Source organism: Symphalangus syndactylus, chromosome 9 (assembly GCF_028878055.3).
Source record: "Symphalangus syndactylus isolate Jambi chromosome 9, NHGRI_mSymSyn1-v2.1_pri, whole genome shotgun sequence".
NCBI lineage: Eukaryota > Metazoa > Chordata > Mammalia > Primates > Hylobatidae > Symphalangus > Symphalangus syndactylus.
Genome location: NC_072431.2, coordinates 81,675,154 through 81,697,342, shown reverse-complemented (window position 1 = coordinate 81,697,342; position 22,189 = coordinate 81,675,154). Strand labels below are relative to the sequence as shown.

General features: G+C 38.5%; 1 pseudogene; it reads right to left on the bottom strand.

Annotated features, from left to right (window-relative positions):
* Nucleotides 1-14,098: 14,098 nt before the first annotated feature.
* Nucleotides 14,099-15,556, bottom strand: LOC129490564 (rab GDP dissociation inhibitor beta-like; annotated as a pseudogene).
* Nucleotides 15,557-22,189: the final 6,633 nt, after the last annotated feature.

The window sequence follows — 22,189 nt, the reverse complement described above, 5'->3', positions numbered from 1 at the left end:
GAGGCTGTGTCTGTCATGGCAACAGAGCTGCAAGGATTGTGGGATAAGTGACAGTTCTGGTAGGAGGGCCCTCAGAGCAGGGGACAGAGAGTGAGCAGAGGGGAGAGAGACGGAAGGCTCCAAGGAGGTCAGAAGCTGCTAGGTGAGAGATTTTTCCCCAAGTCAGCAACCTTGCAGCATTGGTCTCTATGAGGAGCAACTCAAATTCAGCTAGACTTAAAATGCTAGAGTCTTCCAGTGCACTAGGAGAGTTCTACACAAGAGCCTGAGACAAGAAAAGACAGAGGAAAACGACACATATCAGCATTCTTAGGATCATACACCCACTCTCATTCTCTTAACAGTTGTTCTGCTTTGACCAATTCAGCAGAAATTTCTACCCAGAACCAATGATTACAGGCCTCTTAAAAACCAGTGGTATTTATCTGGGTTTTGTCTTCAGCAGCCTCATCGTTGCCTGATTGCCTTGCAGTTCTCGAGGGGAGGCTGGCAGCCACGGCAGCGTCTTTATCATAAAGATCATGTACCTTTCTCTCTCCTGATTTCCCTTCGGCTTTTATCTAGTACTTGAAGGTGAAATATTCTATAGAACATTTTGTACAGTATGTTCTCATTTCTTTAAAAGCACAACACAACAAAGCAACTTGTATATGCACAGAAACTACCTGGGAATCAGGTTAACAGGGCTTCACTCCACAGCTGCTGTTGGGGACTGGGATGCTGCTGGCAGGTGCTGGGGGGTCTCACATTTTCTTTTATACATTTTATTATGTAACATTTTTTAAAGCTTGAATTACTTAGGTAATAAAGTAACACTTTATTGAGTAAATGGAAAATCTACTTAGATATATGAAACTTTTAAAAAATAGAACTTTAAAATTAAAGAAAACTGGATTCTTTTACATTTGCATCTCAGCATCACCCAATATACCTTTGTAACAGATGTGTGTATGTACCCCCGAATCTGTAATAAAAGTTGAAAAAAATTTAAATGCCCTTCTCTGAGTGTTGTAGGATATACTGATAGATTCCACACGCATGTCCAAGTCAGAGTTTGGTTTTCAGATTGGAGATGTCCTGGCTTAAATTGTCTAGAAAGATGGTATCTTTTACTGTTTCTGTGCCATGAAGATGTGTGTAACATACCAACTCCCTCTACCTCCCACCCCTAACACCATATGAAGGAGCCATTTCGTTATGCAAAGAATACAACTGAAATGGCTTAAGGGGACTTGACTGGCTAGCAGCTGCCCATGGCAAGCAAAACACATGGAATGTGAAGATATGGAACTGCTAAGAGGACCCCCCAGACATGACTTTATGCAGAGGCTCCTTCTTAGCTGTGAAGGATATGTTCAAAAACCCTCAGTGGATTCCTGAAACCATGGATAGGACTGAGCCTTATAATACACTATGTATTTTCCTATACTTACATACCTATGATAAAGCTTAATTTGTAAATTAGGCATAGCAAGACTAACAACAATGACTAGTAATAAAATAAAATGATTGTAACAATATGCCAGCATCAGTACCTTGGTGCTTTAGGTCCATTATCAGGTAAAATAAGAGCGACTTGAACACAAGCACTGTGATACCATGACAGTCCATCTGAAAATGAGACGGATCTGAAAAGAAGGACAGGTTTCATCACACTGACAGATGCAGGAGGCTGATAAGGGGGTAGTTCCCTGAGGATTTCTGACCCACCCCACAAGTGTTTACATCAGACGCTTTTGATCAGATGAGAAAACCTGCCCAGGGTCTTGTCTGCGTGTGCCTGGAATGGACTGGGGATCCACCTGCACTGGGAAGATGCGGTGGAGCCATGGGAAGTTCACGCCTTGTGCAGGGGGAGGAGCTGGGCCTCTTCAGCTAGTATGTGGTGGCTGGTATTCAATCTGTGAGGTGGGAGCCCATTGGCAGGATTCCCTCTCACTTTGCTGAGTATTTTCTTTCTGCTGTCCTCCTCCTTCAATGTGTCCACATGCCTAATTTTTTCTGGTTAAGACACAAGAACCTGAATTTAACTGAACTAAGGAGCAAAAATTCTGCATCATTTAGATGGCCCATATGGGGACATAAGGAAGGGTGTTTAAGGTGTGGATGAAAAAATCTTTTCCCCTTTTATTTCTAAGACTTTTTGTCTTTGGACTTCTTTTTAGGGTAGAGAAAACTGCGCCTGCCACTGTCCATATCACTCTCAGGGATTGGGAATGGGAGTGTCAATCCAACTCAGCCTTTCTATGGGATTTTCCTTCCTTTTTTCGGGATGGACAGGCGAGCAGCCAGATATGGCCCAACATCCCTGCATGGCAGACTGGCCAGTGTTCCCTGCTACGTGTCCAAAGAGTCTCCCCCTCCAAGTCTTCCCCTCCCCTGGCCAAGAAGTCTAGCTCTATCTGACAGCAATTAGGTTTTTCTCCCTGTTGGAGAAAACCATTTGCCTAAGAATAAGAGGTTATCGCCCCAAGCATCTTTCCAACCCTGCACTTTAAGCAGTTTTTTTTGTTTTGCTTTCTTTTTCTTTTTTTTTTTTTTTTACCCAGTTAGCAGTTAACACAGCCCTGAACTTTAAGTGTTGTTTTGTTTTTTTCTTTTCTCCCCCAGGTCAGGAGTTAACTTTTAAGGGAGAGTTTTTTCCATTTGGAAAACATTTTACTAGGCCAGGACCCCAATTATCACTGTTTATATCCTCTGTAAACAGTGACGTTGTTTTTGTGAGGTTGGTCTCAAGATGTAGCCAATCTGGTGTGCTTTGCATGTCTTTCTGTATAATCAGTAGCAAACTTTGCTGCAGGCCTTCAACTTGTTTTATGTATTCGGGAGTGTGACCTGTAATCATGTGGCAGTACTTTGTTTTAGCCTCCACCACTTTACAATGACAGCCCAGGTTCAATCCTGTCTTAGGGAATGAGTTCTTTCTGGTTTGGTATTTGCATCACTGTTGCCATTTATTGATTCTCTTCTCCTCCATAAACCACCTTGGATTTTACTTTCTCTAAGCCTTTAGTAAAGTTTAAAAGCCAGAAATACTTGGCCACTTGGTACAGCTAAAGTCAGGTAATAAGGGATTTGAAAATATTTTCTTAAAGAACACTCAGCTTAATTAAAGTGGATATCCAAGTTACAATATATTTAAAAGGCTTTTATGTTTTTCTCTTCTGGGATCTTGTTTTGCTGGAAAAGGGAATTTTCTCAGTCAACTGAATTATTTTTCTCCATTTTGCCTTGCCACTCTTAATGCATGCATGAAAGGGGAGAGACCTCTGTTTTCCTCATGGGGCTCCAGGAATTAAAAGCAGATAGATCCCTCTAAAAATCTGTTTTTGTATTTTGGCTATCCCTGTTTATTAGGCCCCAGAAACCACATGTTTTCCCCGTCTTGCTCTTAAAGGGCTCCACCCAGAGGCCAATAATCCAATTAGTAGATGGGCAAAAAACCAACCTAGCTATTGGATCTTTCTCTGTCGGTCTATGTAGTTATATATGTGTTTTTTGTGTGTGATGTCTATAAAAATACTAGCTCTAATTAATTGACTCAAAGAAGGGAATTTGTAAGGGGAAGATAAAAGTTGTGGTACCTTTTAGTTCACATGATTTTAATATTTGAGAAATAAAAGCAGCCTTAAAGATTATTGGTAAAATGCAGAAGTCATCAAAATTAAATTTTTGCCCAGGGTTAAAGGATTGTTTTGAATTAGATAAGATAAAGATAAAAGTGCAAATAAGCTGTGGAAGGATTGTAAAAATTAATCTTGCAAAAGAAATTCCATGTGTGAACATAATGACTAAATTCAACAGGGTATGATATGGTTTTTCTGTAAATTGAGCATTGAAATAAAAGCACAACAAGCTACTCTTAAGGCACTAATCTGCTCTTTGGCAAAATTTGTAAAGAGTTAGAAAAGGTTTTTCTTTTTTAAAATTTCTGAATCATCATTTTGGCAAAATAAATAACTTATGGCAATCTGGAATTCTGTTTCATAACAACAAGAGTTTTAAATCTCTAACATATTTAACAGGCTTCCCCAAATCAAACGTCAGTTTCAAAATTGTCTTTCCTGACAACTGGCTTTTGGATGCTACAGAGAGAATCTGGAGCATCCAGGAGAGAAGTAATCACGATTATTTGACATGTTTAGGTACACAGGATTACCAAAATGATGTTTAATGTTCTTTATGTTATATTTTAGGGAAAATATTAATATACGTTCCAAAATTGTATGGGATTTCTAAAGTTCTAATATCTAAGTATATGCTATCAATCACAATTAAGGTTCTTATGTTATTATAAACCACTGAGATAACCAAATGTCTTTATCAATTGTGTTTCTAACCGTAACTACCCTGAATATTTTGTTTCTCAGAGACCATTATATTGTTTTGATCCTCTTCAAAAGATGGTTTATAGTCAACTATAGAACTTTGACATGTACATTCAAATGCAGGTTTCTGATAACTTTGGATGTTGTGACATTGGAATAAAGGAAAATTGTACAGGACTCATAAAGAGCTGAAGTGTTCATGAATATCAAGCAAAACAAGAGTTACCTGAATGGACTGAACTAATAGAAAACTGAATTAATCTTTTTGACTTTTGCTTGGAACATTGCTGATCCATGTTTCATTTTTCAGAATCAAGGAAATTTATCTTGACCTTGAGTAAGTTATACTCCTGTGAACAAAATTTGGAGCATATTTACCTCTCTCTGTTTCTGGCTTCTCCAGAATTTGGAAACTAGTTGTGAGTATTCTTAGCTTATGGCAATATAGTTGTTTGCATCAGTGCAATAATAATCCACTTTCTTTTGCAACAAGATGCAACTGGAAAAACTGGTTGTGTCACCAAGGCTTTGACTGGAACGGTATGCTTCTCTTTAAGCAGTCAAGCTTGACTACTAGAGCCGATAAAATCCCCTTGGTAAAACTGGCCTCATACCCTGTCTACACCATCCCTGTACAGGGTTCCTAACCTGCAGTGAATAAAGAATGTCACTTTCTAACAGGCCCAAGAACCTCGTTTTCTTGAGACATCAAGAAAAGAGGAGTTTACCCAACTCACAGGTATTTGAGGGTACCAGCCCATAGCTGGGCTTAGCTTTAAAAATCCTATCTGAGATTCCTTGTGAAACAGAGTACCACCAAAGCCAATGCAAAAGGCTTATGTAAAAATAATTATTCTTGTGGAACTTTACGCAAATAATCAGGCCAAGTATAAGGCTAAACTCTATTTTGCGAATAACTCAGTCATATCATGATTTGTTTTTAACAAAAATGAGGACTGGAGAGAGAGAAATTATGTTTCAAAACTTATCTCACATTTGTCATTAAATTCTAGACTCATTAGTTGTTTTTAAGTTTTTGCCTACATTTCAGGCTAACCTTGTTTATTCCTGTGAACCAACCAGCAATCTCCAACTGCAGCTCAGAAGGAACAAAAGGAGATGGGGGATGTAAACATCTGGATCAATATTCTAGTTCTGAGCAATTATCCTGCAGATCCTGCCAGGTGATGAGAATAAAACAGGATACCCATCACCCAGAGGTTTCCTTTTTGGGAAAGTAAGGCCAAGGGAGCTAACCAAAGCCAAGCCCATGCACCCAAATCTTGGCAAGCATAACTATAGCCACCAGTTATCTGTGGGTGTCACAAGACATCTTTTTCTCTCCCTTGCTGGAGGGGGACTGAATTCTACAGCTTCATTTTAGCATTTAGCTTATAATAAGGAGAACATGCAGCCCCCTCAAAACATATTTTTTGTTCCAAACTCAATTCCAAGCTTTGGGTAGAAGCCTCATGAAAGAAAACTGGATCTGAGGGATCCAGAGGCAGATGATAATGGAAATTAAAAGGCACAGTGCAGGTGAGCGTGACTGATTCCTGCTGATTAAGCCAAGCTGCCCATTTCATGGATAAAGCCATGCTAGTATCCATAGCATAAATGAGGTGTAGGGAATTCTAAGGCTACTGAAACAGGGGAGATAGGGCGTACAAAGCCCCCGGCCCCATTAACATAAGTGAAAGCCTCTTTGATTCTCTGTTGCCCTTACTGGAACTCAGGATATAAGAACGGAAGAAAGAAAGAGAAATGACTCACTTTCTCCCTCTCACACACCCTGGGTATTCACTAGAAAAGAGTAGGGAACCTGAGATGCCTCACTCCCATCTTTCTACATGAGTAGCTATTCATCTTCAGCGTGTACCCCTTTCAAACGCATCCTGAACCCCTAGGACTCCTTTGAAAAAAATGCCCCTTTTTTTCTTTTTCCTCTTCTGTCCTCTCTTCACAGATAGGTAATTTTGTCTCCATGCTACAGGGAACTCCCCTTGGATACATCCTCCAAACTGGGAAAAGTTAATTTCCCAAACCTTAAACTGGTTGGCTTAGGATTGGGCTTGGGGAAGGAAACCCAGAAGCCTGGCATGCCGGCAAAGGGTAAATGTTTGTTTTTTACCAGTCAGGCTTTTGGCCTCCGTCTTCCTGTGTGAATTGGTAAAAGGCCTTGGGATTTTTTAGCTGTCCTTACTCCACCTTGTTTCGTTTTGATACATCTTTTATAACAACCCAGTTTGTCTCTTCTCACCTTCAAGACATCAAACTTCAAACAATCATGCAACCAGAGCCTCTGACTATGGCCCCTTCTGCCAGGGGACCCTTAGATCAGTCCCTGAGTGAGCTCTGACTGCCATTTGCCCAAAGCAGCACCCCCTGTCAGCAGGAAGCAGTTAAGATCAATCTTCGTCCTTATCTTTATCCTTATTCTAATGGTAGTTAAATGTACTTCTTTAGAGTGGGGAATGATAGATGTAGGAAGCAGATAAGGGTCGGAGGGCTGTCCCTGGAGAATCTCCCACCTGCCCCACAAGGATTTACATCAGATGCTTTTGTGCAGGTGAGGGACTTTGCCCGGGGTCTTTTCTGTGAGTGCCTGCAATGGACTGGGGACCCACCCGTGTGCTGGGAGAATGGTGTTGAGTCATGGGACATTCGTGCCTTGTGCAGGTGGGAGGAGCCTGCCCTCTTCAGCTCATGTGTGGTGGCCTGGTATTCAATCTGTGTGGTGGGAGCCCATTAGCAGGGCTCCCTCTTGTTTTGTTGAGTGGTTTTTTATTTTTATTTTAATGTTTTTCCCTTTTTACCCAATAAATTCTGCTCTCCTCACCCTTCAGTGTGACCACTTGCCTAATTTTTCTTGGTTGTAGCTGAATGAAGGAGCAAAAATTCTGCATCAACACTATGCAGAATGGTGCACAATTTAAACCATATGAATTGCTTATTTCTGGAATGTTCCATTTAATATTTTAGGACCACAGTTGATCTTGGAATATTGCTCTGTAATACCACACAATAATATTGAAAAATAGAGCATATAGCAACCAATACGTGGTAAAAACATTCTATTTCCCAGCTTCTTCCACCAGAGCTACAATTTCAGCCAATAATTTCCAAGCTATTAAAGTTTGGCATTTGGCTTTACCAATTTTTGTTTTACTGCATGGCATGGGTCTCAATTGTTTAAGTCTCAGAGAAGCTTCCTTGCTGCATGCCACCCAAACATAAAGCCAGTGGCTTCATTATACATATATATATATATATAAAAAATATATATATAATGTGTGTCTATTATATATATTATATATGTGTATCTATTATATATTATATATAATGTGTATCTATTATATATATTTTATATATATAATGTGTATCTATTATGTATATTTTATATATATAATGTGTATCTATTATATATATTATATATATAATGTGTATATATGTTATATATATTGTATATATATAATGTGTATATATGTTATATATATATGGTATAAGGAGGTAATTAATAGAGGAAGTTTAAACATGAGTGTGGTCTTGGAGCCATCTTTTCTGGGTTGGAATGCCAATTCTGCTAGCTTTTACTAGCTGGAAAAAGCTGGGCAAGTTACTTAAACATTATTTTCCCATCTGCAAAAATAGATTGCCTTGTTGAATAAGATATTGGATGTTTCTAAAGCCATTGCTATGCCTGAGACAGAATGACAAGCATGCCACCACAGCTGTATCTGGCTCCTGACACCTGTGTATGGCTGATGTGTCACGTCTGTCCTCTAGCAGTTTTATTCTACTGGATTTTTAAGGTAAGGTACAGTCTTGCTGTGGTGTTAGTTGTGGAATGAAGTATTTTTTTGCTTTAAGAATTATGTCAGAAATGGGTGAATTCTAGAATTAATTAAGGATGCCTGAAATAAATATATATTTATATATTTTCCCCACATTTTAACATCTATGAAATAATAGATGAATGTCAGAGTGTCAGAGTATAATTATCATTTTCATAATAGTACATAAAGTATTACAATAATAATTTTTACAAAAGATTACAGGGCAACATTTTCTAAGGAAAATGTATAGAAAATAAAGCAAAAAAGAACAAAGGCAAAAAACAAACACACAAACAAAAAACCCATGGAATAAAAACCTGTTTGAGTGATTTGACTGTTAGTCTGTGGGTCTGTTAGTCTTTAGGTCTCCAGTGTCTCCCAAACAAGAATCAGGCTGCAAAGCTATGTGGTGCTCCAACACCCAAATGGCCTCCCTGGCCCAAGGGAATGATGGAAAAGGAAGACCCTCCCACAGGACAGAGAACAGACACCTCTGACAGTAAGATGAATCAGAGCCCTGTTGGGCAATTGCTCCTCACACAACAGAAGCCATTTGCTGCTGAGACATGAGACTTGTTCTAGGCCAGAGATCCAAAAAGGACAGTGTTGAGTAGCTTAAATGAAGAGAGCAACATTTTTTTTCTCAATACAATTCTCCATGGGATTTACTATCTTCCCACATTTAGTATTGTAGAAGATAAGCCTAATGCTAGTTTATTAATTCGTTTTCTTTGCAGTTAATTGTGTTTTCTGTTCTTATATTATACACATATTTACATTGGTTCTCCTTATTTTGGAAAAATCAAAAATTTTACCAAGTCATGTCTGGACGTCAGTCTTTTTATATTATTTGTTTTCCTCTTCAAGAACTTTCTTCAGATTGAGAATATCTTTTCTATGAATGCTATGACTGTAGCTGTTGGTTGTCTTTCCTTCTAGTTAGGTACAAGCACACCCACAGACATACACACACGTGCACACAGACACAGGCACACACATACGAACCCAGACACATTCACACAGATGAGCTTTTTATCTTCTGGGATCTATAGCTTATATCAATAGCTTGTAGTTTTTCCCTTCATCTGTTAATACTTTGTCCTTTAAGCAGGAGAAACTTTCCTCCAAACAATAAATTCCATTTCCTTCCTGTTCAGTATCATTGATTCCAGCAATTTGAAATTTTAATAATCATATTTTCCATCTGAAAGCAGTCATTTGTCATTTCTGATTGTTCTGATGTTCTCGTTAAATCACCACTTTTCTTCCTTTAATCTGCTAAGAATATGAATATGAAATAGGGGTTTTTGGAATATTCTTTTTTTCTCATGGAATGTGTCCACAATTTAACACAGTAATATTTAGGGTGACCCATAACTTCTCACAATGTTTTTTTTTTTTTTTTTTTTTTGCAAATTTTGTATATTAAGAGCTAGTTATCTGTGGTCATTTTTGTCCAGTCATAGGATTTAAGTTTTTTTTTAATTTCCTGAGGTTACAGAAGGTGCTTTAAAAGTGTATATTCCTTATAATGCAGCCATAAAAAAGAATGAGATCATGTCCTTTGCAGGGACATGAATGAAGCTGGAGTTCATTGTGCTTAACAAAGTAACACAGGAAAAGAAAACCAAATACCACGTGTTCTCACTTACAAGTGGGAGCTAAATGATGAGAACACCATGGACACATAGAGGGGAACAACACACACTGGGGCCTTTTGGAAGGTGGAGGGTGGAGGAGGGAGAGAATCAGGAAAAAGAATTACTGGGTACTAGGCTTAATACCTAGGTGATGAAATTATCTGTACAACAAACCCTCATCAAATAAGTTTACCTACAGAACAAACCTGAACTTGTAGCTCTGAATTTAAAATAAAAGTTTAAAAATATTTTTAAAAAGAAACACACAAAAAACAAAATAAAACAAAATAATATAAAATAAAATGTGTATTCCAGGGTTAGGGGTTCAGTTGAGTCTGAAGTGGGCTTTTGTGTCACAGCAATGCCCATTTTTCCTTCTACTTCATGAATTCAGCTGTAGCAGCCAGCAGCAGGTCATGGTTGTTCATCTCTGGCCAGGATTGTTTTGTTTGCAGGGAGGGAGAATGATGAAAAACATAAGAGAAAAACGCATGCTTACATCTGCTTATACAATCAGTTTGTTATCCGTTTGCGGACTAAAGACCAATTTGTCATGTTCCTGGACAGAGTATATTCCACTTTTATAAGCTTCCACACAGAGTCTTCAAACTTTCCTCAAGAAAGCCACAAGTTTTTTGAAGGCAGAGATGGTATCTCCTCTAGTGTTGAGGCAGGACATTTACACTTGTGTTCAGTTTTTAGGACTGGTTGTAGGAATGAAAGAATGAATGAAGATGCAAGCCAAGCAGTCGATGGGTGAGTTCTCCTGTAACCACTGAGCTGTGAGAGTCCTGCTGTCCCTAGACTGCCTCACTGTGTCCCCTCCCTGGGACAGCTGTGGTGGGTGTACTCTGCGCCAATTTTGTGCTATGCTGGGAGGGCATCTCAGGGAATGGCAGGTGTGTGGTACCCGAGGAGATATACATGTGGTCTCTTTTTATCCACGTCTTACGTATCTCTGATGCTGCACTTCATCTCTCCTTGGAACTCTCTTCATCTCCGTCCATTTTTCTCTGCCTCCGTTTTCTCTGTCCAGGTGGCTTGAAGCTCAAAGGATGGAGAAATCATCAGATCAGTGGACACAATAATTTGCTTAAATTCCAACTTTGTAAATCAGGGGTTATGTGACTTTGGCCAGGTTGTTCACTTCTATTCTGAGTTCCAGTTTCTTTATATACAGGACCCAGCACTGAAACAGATGAACTTTCAGGTATTTTTGAGTTTCTTTAGTCAATTCTCGGTGTCAGTTCATGCCCACCAGTCGGTTGCCCAGCTACTGTTAGCTTCCAGGTGGGCACCCCATTGCCTCTCCCCACTTTTCTTCCTCCACTCTCCAGAGCAGCCCATGCTGCTGGCAGTGGGGCTCTCTCCTTAGAAGTCACTGCATTTCTATACTGTTTTGAGACACAGATAACAATCCCTTTTCTAGGTAAGACAATTGGGGTTCAGGGAGGTGAACCCACTAGCAAAAGTGACATCGCAGTTAACTATCAGAACCAGAATTTGATTTTAGGCTAATCTGAAACCATGATCTCTTGCCCTTTTGTATTTTATTTTGCTCAAAATAAAAATTCAGAAAGGATGGATCAAACATGGTTTTTATTAATGTAGAAGTTAATTCACGGTTCTGCATTGTTATTTTCTCCTTATGTGTTGAGCGCTACGCAGAGAACGCAGACTGCCTTGGTATGAGTAAATAAAAGGGCATTTCAGTACTAGCTGATGCTGGCTCCTAAACCCTGGCTTGGAGTTGAAGAAGGGTGATCACTCTTAGCTCTCCACACAGAGGTAAATGGGCAATGCCCTGGCCGCCTGTGGTGTCTGTGGCAGTGCCCAGTCTAACTTGCAGGTCAGTGGTGAGTGGTGGAAAAGGACTCCTGCTTGCTTGATGTCAGAGCTACCACATGAGAGAGGCTGCACAAGTTCTGACATCAAACTGCCTTGGGAGAATGTACACGGGACTAAGTGGGTGTGGGCCTGACCTCACTCTTAAGTCATTGACTAATTCTTTTAATTAGTCACACTACACTTTCTAAATCTAACCACAACATTTAGAAACAACATTTGTTTGGAAATTCAACATGCTGCACCAGAACCGAGTTCGATCATATTGCTTGTGACTCAGGGTCTAAAGACTGCAACAAACTTAGCAAAGATGTGGTTGGTATCCAAAGGGAAAACTCCTCATTTCAAGGTAACATCTGCTTGAAGGGCTTGGTGCCCCAGAGGGTACTTTACCAGAAGGCCATTAAAGATACAAATGGTCTCTAAACTCCAACTTATTTTGTGTTTCAATTCAGCAAGCCAGAGTCATCAATTTTTTTTCTTTTTTTCTTTTTTTTTGTCTATTCAACAACGCTAGTCAGGGAGGCAGGTAAACATGAAATTGGCAGATGACAAACTCCGAAAACTAAACCTATCTAGTAAAGCCAAATTAAAACATTTGAAAATGTTTTTATTCTTGTGTGTTGGTTCATTCAAAATAGAGACTTCTGATTTTTAAATAGATACTAGTTTCATTTCCATGACAGTTTTGTTAAATATAAAGAATGTTTTCTTGTACATCTTCCACAGGACAATAAACAAATTAAAGTGCAAAGTCATTCCACTCTGAGAAGGGAAATTTCAAAATACATTTTAGGATCCAGGATCTTTTGCACTGCATGTGAATTAAATATTTTTAGCCTAAACATAAGACTTATATTTAGAGGCTGAAATCAGCTGATATAGCCTTATTTATGGTCTGACCCAACTGAGAGATGAAATCCGCTGTGATCATGGACTTAGACGCATAAATTCAAACTTAGTCTCTAAATATAAGGGGCTCCTGATGACTAAAGGTGACATTTGCTGGAGTTTTCAAGACTTAAAAAAAGAGTGTCCCTTTTTGAGTGTTGTAGATTACATTTTTTTAAAACTGAATTTTTTTAATTCAGCAGCTAAATTCCATTTAAAATGATTTTATGCCTTGTCCTGATTACCAGTGGGAGCTTAGAAATCATACTGAAAACTTCATTAAGTTCTTCATTCATATTTCAGTAAAAGTTGCCTCAACTGACTTTCATATATGTTTTGCAAACTTAGATTAATTTTATCAGGACATCTTTGGCAAAAATTACTGATATGCTTTTATTTCTTTGGAAAATAGAATGTATTAGCCAACCTACTGTGGTAAAATCAACTGTGTTTTTCTCAGTAGAGTGATAATCCATTCTTTTCTTTATTCTTATAAGTAGGGGAAATCAGATACTTCCCCAGCCATAAGGATTCAAAATTACTCATTTGAATGGAGGATATAATCTCAAACTTCCTTTTGAAGCTAGTAAATATCATCCTAGTCTAAATTAGTTCTGTCTAGAGATAATTCAACAAATGACGTTTCTTATAACTGGATTTGACCTTCTTTTCTCGTGAAAGTGCCTTTTAAAATGTATGGAGTAGTGAAATGAGCAGATCAAGGAATTTAAAGACATAGGGAAAATAAGAAAGTGGTAAGAATTTACCAAAACCATGAGCTTACTGTCTTTTTCTTGACATATTTGATTAGTTTGTAGAATTGAATATCTTCACAACTTAGAGTAATAGAAAAACTACCTCTCCACTTTTTTTGTTGTTGTTTGTTTGTTTTCAGAATTTGGCTTCATTTTGTAGGAGAGAAATAATTTGGAGCCATTTTGAGACAGGAGTAGGAGTTCTGTCAAGTCAATACTGCATTGCAGTTTGGTCCACTGAAGAAGCCATGACTGAGATATAAAAGATGCTTCTACAATTTACCTGCTTTATGTTCACTTCCTCTCCCCTTTTATCTCATTAACTTTATTGGATTAAAACACCACATACCTCTTTCTCTAAATGACTCCCTGTGTCTGGAGTTTGGTTAGAATTTTATGTCCTAAATCAAACTTGTGGCTACACTATTCGCGCCCTGCCGTAATACTTGACATAATACAAAATATAAAGTCATAGGAAAAACTTCTGGATGCCACCCCAAACCATGACATATTCAATTTAGAATCTCCTGAATGTCAAGATGACAGATGGCACACAATCTATATGGATCCAGCTCTTATGCAGCAGAAGCACATAATTGCAAAGGCTACGCTGATTAAAAGATACAAACACTGTTTCAAGTTGTCTGTATCAGAATCACAATGTTTGTTTAAAGCTGAGCTTTCCCTAGAAAAAAAAGCCAGTTTGGTTAAATTGAAGAGAATGTGGTAACCTGTCAATTCTGAATAGCCATTCCATGAAAACAAGTTAATACATGTTATTAGAAAGATGAAGGGAAGGAGTATTTACTGACACAGCACTCTTCAATCTCTCCATTTTGATTACAAAAGCAGGCCTTACAATATTGATTTCATACAATATGCATTATTTGACAAATTTTAAATTTGTCCTAATTAGATAATAACATGTACTGCTGTTAGTCTTCCCCATAGATGTCATTTTTCTTGTGCTTCATTTCCTCAAAGTCAAACTCTAATCCTGTAATCTTCTTATAGATGTTTTTAATGTCATCACAATTGTCTCAAAATGAGTGGTAGGATTGTATGCATGGGAAATAAAGATCTGGCTTTCTATTCCCAAGTCTTTCGGTACCAGGAGGCCACTGATGCTAACAAATTCCCATCTAGTTGGCTCCAAGAGCTCCAAAGCTGATTTGACTTTCTTCTCAGGCTCCTTGGTTTCCACAGTTGTAGTAACTATGGCAATATACTTCCCTTGTGTCGCTACATTGTGTGCAGAGGAGATCGTGCACAGATATCTGACTTTCTACTGACTTGGTTCTGTGGAATAATGATCCGGCAGGAGTTGACGTCACTGGTGTTCTTGATGGAGTGGCTGAGGATGCAAATAACTCTGATTACCTGGCCACTTTTTCTAACTGATCTTTTACATAGCTAGGGTCACAGATGAGCTGCTTACAGTGAGCAATTTCTCCTTCGGATTTTACACCAATTACTTTTCCATTCTGCACGATGATTTCTTCAATTGGTTTATTCAGCATATAGGTACCTCCATAAATAGCACTTAGCCTTGCAGACAGCCTTGTGGCAGTTCTCCAAGGCCATAGAGTGGATAAAGGTATGGACTTTTGCCATATCTTGCCAAAGATTACTGTCATGTTTAATTCTTTTGATGGTTTCACAACATGGTTAATCTAAGTAGTCATCAGTTCTGTAAAGTGCAAGAGCATGACCAGTAAAATCTATAACATCTTGCCCCAAATCAAATTTCTTATACACCTCTCATTGTGGTCTTCTTAGGATCAATTCCCTCTAAAGTTCTCGGATCTTTTTCATCTAAGTTGGCAACATACACTAGGAATTTCCTGAAGTGATGTTTCTTAGACAGTCCTATTAAGCTAGACATCAGGGCTTCTGTTTCAGTGGAAGAAACCTTGTAGATTTGTCCACCTTATAGACAAAGCTCCCTTCAGTCGCTAAAATCCAGATAGTGAGTTATCTCTGTATAAAGCAGCATTTAACCAGCTGACCATTAGCCACAAGGAACTTTGAAATCAAGTCAACATTCCAGTCTCTTCCTCTCCCCATTGATGGTGATGGTGGTCCTGGTATTTTAAATATTTTGTGTAATCTTCCAGTAATGTTACAGAGGCACTCTCTCCTCCATTGTAAGGGTTTCAATCCATATGAAGAACTTTCTTGCCCTTCACCGACATTACACCTGAAAGGATACATTCCATCAGGCCAATGCCCAGCACAATCACATCATACTCCTCATTCATGATGGGTGGGGCAGGTGTGGATGCAGGACCCGAGAAAGGAAAAGGCACATGGGCTCCGTGACCACCCTATGAGGCTGTGAGGTGCTCTCTGGCATGAGGGAAAAGGGAAGAGTATCTCTCCACTTTTTTTTCTTTCTTTCTTTTTTTTTTTTTTTGAGACGGAGTCTCACTCTGTCACCCAGGCTAGAGTGCAGTGGTGCAATCTCAGCTCATTGCTACCTCTGCTTCCCGGGTTCAAGCAATTCTCCTGCCTCAGCCTCCCAAGTAGCTGGGACTTCAGGCTTGTGCCACCATGCCTAGCTAATCTTTGTATTTTTAGTAGAGATGGAGTTTCACCATGTTGGCCAGGATTGTCTCGATCTCGTGACCTTGTGATGTACCTGCATCAGCGTCCAAAATTGTTGGGATTACAGGCGTGAGCTACCATGCCCAACCCTCTCCACTTTTTAAGGAAATATTATTTCTAGTGAAGTTTACACTGGATCTTCAATTTTATGAAAACCATCTAATTTAAAAATATCATTTTCAATACTTTTTCTTTGACTTCATTTTCCTAAGTAGGTATTTCACCTGCTTGAATATGGCTTAAATATATTATTTTATTTCCATAGTTTGAAGGATATTGGATTTAACATTATCAACATGTAAATCACTGCTCTGCCACTTACTCAGTTGAGTAAAATGGGAATAATAATGTCTACCATGTGAAACTGCAAAAAGGGTTACTGATATGATGTATGGGAGATCCCTAGCACACGCAGTATCTGGTGGACGGCTGTCTTTCATAAATATGTGTTAAACTGGAAAATCAAGTCAAGTAATCTTTGATTTATTTTTACAAAGAATATGAAACAAGATAGCATAATGAATAACAGAGACAGGACTTGAACCCAGCCCGTCTGTTGTTTCAACCACCTTTTCAGGCCCATAGGTACAAAGCTAAAAAATAAAATACAAGTAAATAAAACGGATAACACACAAACATTTTTTTCCTTATTCCTTAAAACATATTTCTTTTTGGCTGCACATTCATTCTGATCCAAGTTTCTCTGTAGAGAGCTGTTGTCCAGCGTTTATTTTGTGTATGGCTGATTAAAAATGAATGTAAAATTCTCAGCTCTTGCAAACCAACTGCAAAGACAAAGAATGACAGCCAAATGGGGAGGATAGGTGTCCCATGAGAACATCTCACAGAATCATTAACCAATATGCCCTGCAGTATCAGAATCTATTGATGTTGGTTCTACGCTGAGCTCTACTGCCATTTGCTATTTATTTTGACAAGCAGTGAAACCATCAGGAATGTGCTGATCCATTGCCCCTTTGATAGGAGATCATGGGGCACAGGGGACAGTTTGGTGAGTAGGCTTCACACTGTGCTGTGTTTTTCCCAGAAGGTTTGGTTTATCATTAAGAAGCAGGGAAATGTGGAAGAAAAAAAAAAAAAAATCCATGGCCTTGATTATAAGACACTTTTTTTCTTTTTCTTTTTCTTTCTTTCTTTTTTTTTTTTTTTTTTTTGAGACAATCTCACTCTGTCCCCTAGGCTGGAGTGCAGTGGTGCGATCTCCGCTCACTGGAAGCTCCACCTCCCGGGTTCACGCCAGTCTCCTGCCTCAGCCTCCCGAGTAGCTGGGACTACAGGCGCCCACCACCACACCTAGCTGTTTTTTTGCATTTTTAGTAGAAACGGGGTTTCACTGTGTTAGCCAGGATGGTCTCGATCTCCTGACCTTGTGATCCGCCCACCTCGGCCTCCCAAAGTGCTGGGATTACAGGCGTGAGCCAGGGCACTGGGCCTATGACAGTTTTTTTCTAGCCCCAATTTTGCTAAAAATTCTCAATATATAGGCTAAGATATTTAATTTTATGTGACAACTTAACTGGATCATAGGGTGCCTGGATACTTGGTCAAACATCATTCTAGTGGTATCTGTGAGCGTGTTTGTGAATGTGATTAACATTGGAATTAGTAGACTGCGTAGAACAGATTGCCCTTTCCCAGGTGGGTGTACAGCATCATCTACTCAGGTGAAGACCTGAATAGAACAAAAAGTTGAAGGAAGGAAGAATTCACTCTCCTCTTTGCCTGAAGGCTTGAGCTGGAACATTGGTCATCTGCTGCCCTCAGATTGGAAATTACATCATTGATGCCCGTGATTCTCGGGCCCTTAAACTCAGACTGGGATTATGCAACTGGTTTTCTTGGGTCTCCAACATGCAGCAATCAAATTACAGGATTTCTCAGCATCCATAATCATGTGAGCCTATTCCTTATAATAAATATCTTCCTATATATTGCGTATATAGATACAGATATATGATATCTATTATATTCTATCTACATAGTGTGAAAGCATATGTATCTTTAGATCTATATCTATATGTATGTATGTATGTAGGTAGGTATCTATCCATTTAATCTACCTACCAATCATCTATTTTCTTGGTTCTGTTTTTCTGGAGAAACTTGGCTAGTGAAATGCATCCTTAGGCAACTTTATCATTGTATAAACATCATACAGTGTACTTACACAATCAAAGATGGCATAGCCTACTACACACCTAAACTATATGGTATAACCCATTGCTTCTAGGCTACAAACCTGTACATCATGTAATAAATATGGTAGACAATTGTAAAACAATGGCAAATATTGGTTTATCTAAACTTAGAAAAGTTGGTGGAAGGTGGAAGTATGACAGATAAAAAATGATACACTTTTATAGGGAGCTTATCATGAATGGAGCTTACAGGACTGTAAGTTTCCCTGGGTGAGACAGTGAGTGAGTGCTAAGTAAATGTGAAGGCCTAGAACATTAGGACACACTACTGTAGACTTTATAAACACTATACACTTAGGCTACATACAATTTATTGAAAAATATTTTTCTCTGATAAAAAATTGACCCTAGCTTCCTGTAACTTTTTAACTTTATTAACACTTAGCTTAAAACACATTGTGCAACTGTACAAAATTATTTCCTTTCTTTATATTTTTTTCTATATGCTGTTTTCTGTTTTTAAATCTTAATTTTATTTACTTTTTAAACTTTTTGTTAAAAACTAAGACAGAAACACACACTAGCCAAGGCCTACACAGGTCAGCATTGTCAGTATCACTATCTTCCATCTCCACATCTTGTCCCACTGGGAGGTCTTCCGGGAAAAATAACATGCATGGAGCTGTCATCTCCTGTGATAACAATACTTTCTTCTGGACACTTCCTGAAGGACCTGCCTGAAGATGTTTTACAGTTAACTTTTTTTTTTTAAGTAGAAGTACACTTTAAAACAATAATAAAATCATAATATAGTAAATACAAAACCAGCAACATAGTCATTTATTACAATTATCAAGTATTATGTACTGCACTTCATTGTATCTGCTATAATTTTATATAACTGGCCACACAGTACATTTCTCTCCACCAGCATGTCCCCAAACATATGAGTAATGCTTTATGCTACCTCATAGTGATATGACATCACTAGGCAATAGGAGTTTTTCAGCTCCATTGTAATCTCATGGGACCATCCTCATACATGTGGTTCATCTTTGATGTGTGGCATCATTATGCAGCACATGACCATAGAAGGCAATACTACTTCCAAATCATACCCTGGATTCTTCCTCTTCTCCCCACTGCCTCATTGATTGTGTCACCGGTTTTTCCTATCCTCATTCACCTGGATCACAGCAATAGCCATCTAACCAGTTTATTTCCTTTCTTGACTTCCTATACTATAGTATTTATCTCCATCATATCCTGGGTTATCACCTATAAGTGAAAATCAGTTCACCACTTTTTCACATTTAAAACCATCAGAGCATAAACCCTACCTCCTTGCCATGGCTTGCACAAGTTCTTCATGGTCTGCCACTGGCTACTGCCCCCACTTCATTCCACACCATCCTTGAGCTGGCCACCAAGCTCATCCACAGTGCCTTTTGTTATGTGTGGACTTTTGTACTTCTGCCAGAGGGACTTCACACTAAGAGGTATTTCCAGCCTGATACACTCTTTCCTATGACATTCACGCCACAAATTGCTTCTTATCATTCAGATTTCAGAAACAACTTTCCAGATGGTCTCAACCAACTGTCCTGATTCTCTTGTCCACTCCACAGTAACCCCGGCTCAGCGTACATCACTATTTCCTAGTTTTCAAATGATTAAATGAGTTTGTTGATGTGTTAGTTTATTTGCTTCCTCTCTGTCTGGCTCATGAGGATGTATACTTTCTGAGAGAAAGAAGCAATTATTCAACACTATTTCTTCAGTTCCAGGTAGAGAGGAGTGTCTAATATAGAATAACCATCCCAAAGTATTTGTTGAACTAAGCAATGTGAAACATTTATTTGAATAGTGTACATCGAATGAATTTGTTACAAATGCACAATTTATATGTCAAATCTACCTTAATTCTTTCCTTATTAGTATGCTATAATTAAAATACATACAAATGTAAGGAATTCAATTATTCAATTATGTAACAATACTGCATTGTGTGATGGTTTTCAATGCGTTATGATCTTACTTTCTCAGCTTGGATGGCTATAACAAATTACCATAAGCTGGGTGGCTGATATACAACAAAAATTGATTTCTCACAGTTCTGGAGGCTGAAAAGTTCAAAGTCAAGGCAGCAGTAAGCAGGTTTAGTGTCTGGTAAGTGTGTACTTCCTGGTCATATATGGTTTCTTTTCACAATGTCCTTAGATGGTGGAAGGGGAGCTCTCTGGGCCTCCTTTATGAAGGCACTAATCCCATCTGTAAGAGCTCCACCTTCATGACCTAATCACTTCCAGGAGGCCCCACCTCCAACCCCCATCATATTGGGGATTAGATTTTCTCATAAAAATTTCTGGAAGATAAAAATATTCAGTCTCTTATTATCATCCACAAAATGAAAACACAGAATAAAATAATTATCATGAGGAATTCACAGCTCCCTGAAACATATCTATGGGTTTCAGTTTTTGAATGTACTAGACAAGCATTGAGTCAGTCTCCTCTGAATGTCTGGATTCAACCGAGTTTCTAAATGCAGGATTTTTAGATTAGTGGTGACTGAAGGAACTCCTGATTTCTTCCTTGAGAGGCCTGGACTGAGCATAGTCAATCTTCCCTCCTAATATCTCAATAGAATCATCTAAGCACAAAGCTGCTGTCCTGAAGAGTTTGATAGAATTCAGTACAGTTAATAATTTAACTAGTTCTCATGACTGGAATCTAGGGCTCCTAACTCATAAACATAAAACTATGTGCCAATAAGTTAATTTCAGATAAAGAAGATGGATGAGTCTATGCTTTTTTCTTTGTTTTTATTTTATTCTAATCTCCAGGATGATTCATTACTGTATTAGATATCATTGCTATTGCATGAGGAAAAAATTCTGTATTTCCACAGTAAATGGAAAAGGATGTATAACCTCATTATTGATATAATGCCATTAAATTAGTTGAAATGCAATGATCACACAGTGCCTTTGGCAAGGCTGGGCACCCTCATGGGAACTGAAACTTGATGTGAAATCAACATGTTGTATTAGTTAATGTACAATGTAGTGACACATCATAGGTAAATGGCTAATAGGCAGCAGCAATAGCTGATTGTCCATATAATTGATCCTTGTCTATTATAATTTTTAAAAATGATGTTTTTATAAGAGAAAAGCAAATTACAAAGAACCTGAAAAATTAAGGCCCCAGACTGTTACTGTGAACAAGTCCTTGACATCATTCTATCCCACTATATTCTTATACTGGTTTAAGAATTTAGAGCTAAAAGTTTAATATATAAAACAATGATAAATCAGGCCTCTATGGTGTTTTTTTAAAAGACTTGCTATTATTTTATCTCAGAAGAGACAAACTCATGGAATGATATTTTGTTAACACAAACTCTCTGTTTGCTTGAGTTTGCACTTGTCAAATTTTGACTGAGGGTTAGTCCACAGAAAGAGCTAAAAAGAGAAATCTCTCATAGAATCGCTGCCAGGCCTATAACAAAAGCCACCCTGCTGGTTGTAGCTCTAATAATAAACTCTCTTTTATACAGGCCTTTCAAAGTTACAGGGTCACAAAGTGCCTTGAAATAAATTTCAAAGGGAACAGCAAATTCTGGAATCACACCCAAACTCTTTATGTTCATGACTGTAACAGAGTTAATAAATTGTGGGCATAAATGAATAACTGCAATGTCCTGCTTGGAAACCCAGTGGTGAGTATGTTCATCAGATAAAAATGACCAGGTGTTGACAGGCAACAGAAAGGAATTATGAGCAGCAGGGGTTTAGTATCGATACCTCAGGAATTTAACTTATGTGTCAGAAACAAGGCTAGGGCCCTGGGAGAGGAAGGCGCAGAGATGGATGTACTTTGCAGACTATTACTGCGAAGCTTGGTATAAAAAGTAACAGGAGACCAAGCTGATTATCATATTCATGAGCTTGTCAACAATAATTGGCCACAGCCTTGTTAAAATAGAAACAGTAAGAGTCTTGACCATTCATTTTCTGGGATTATCTCCTATGCAAAGCCTGAGGGAGCCCAACTATCCCCTACTTCACATAAAGATGATTAATTTTCTTCCTTGTCTTTTTTTCTTCCTCCCATCAGTATTGA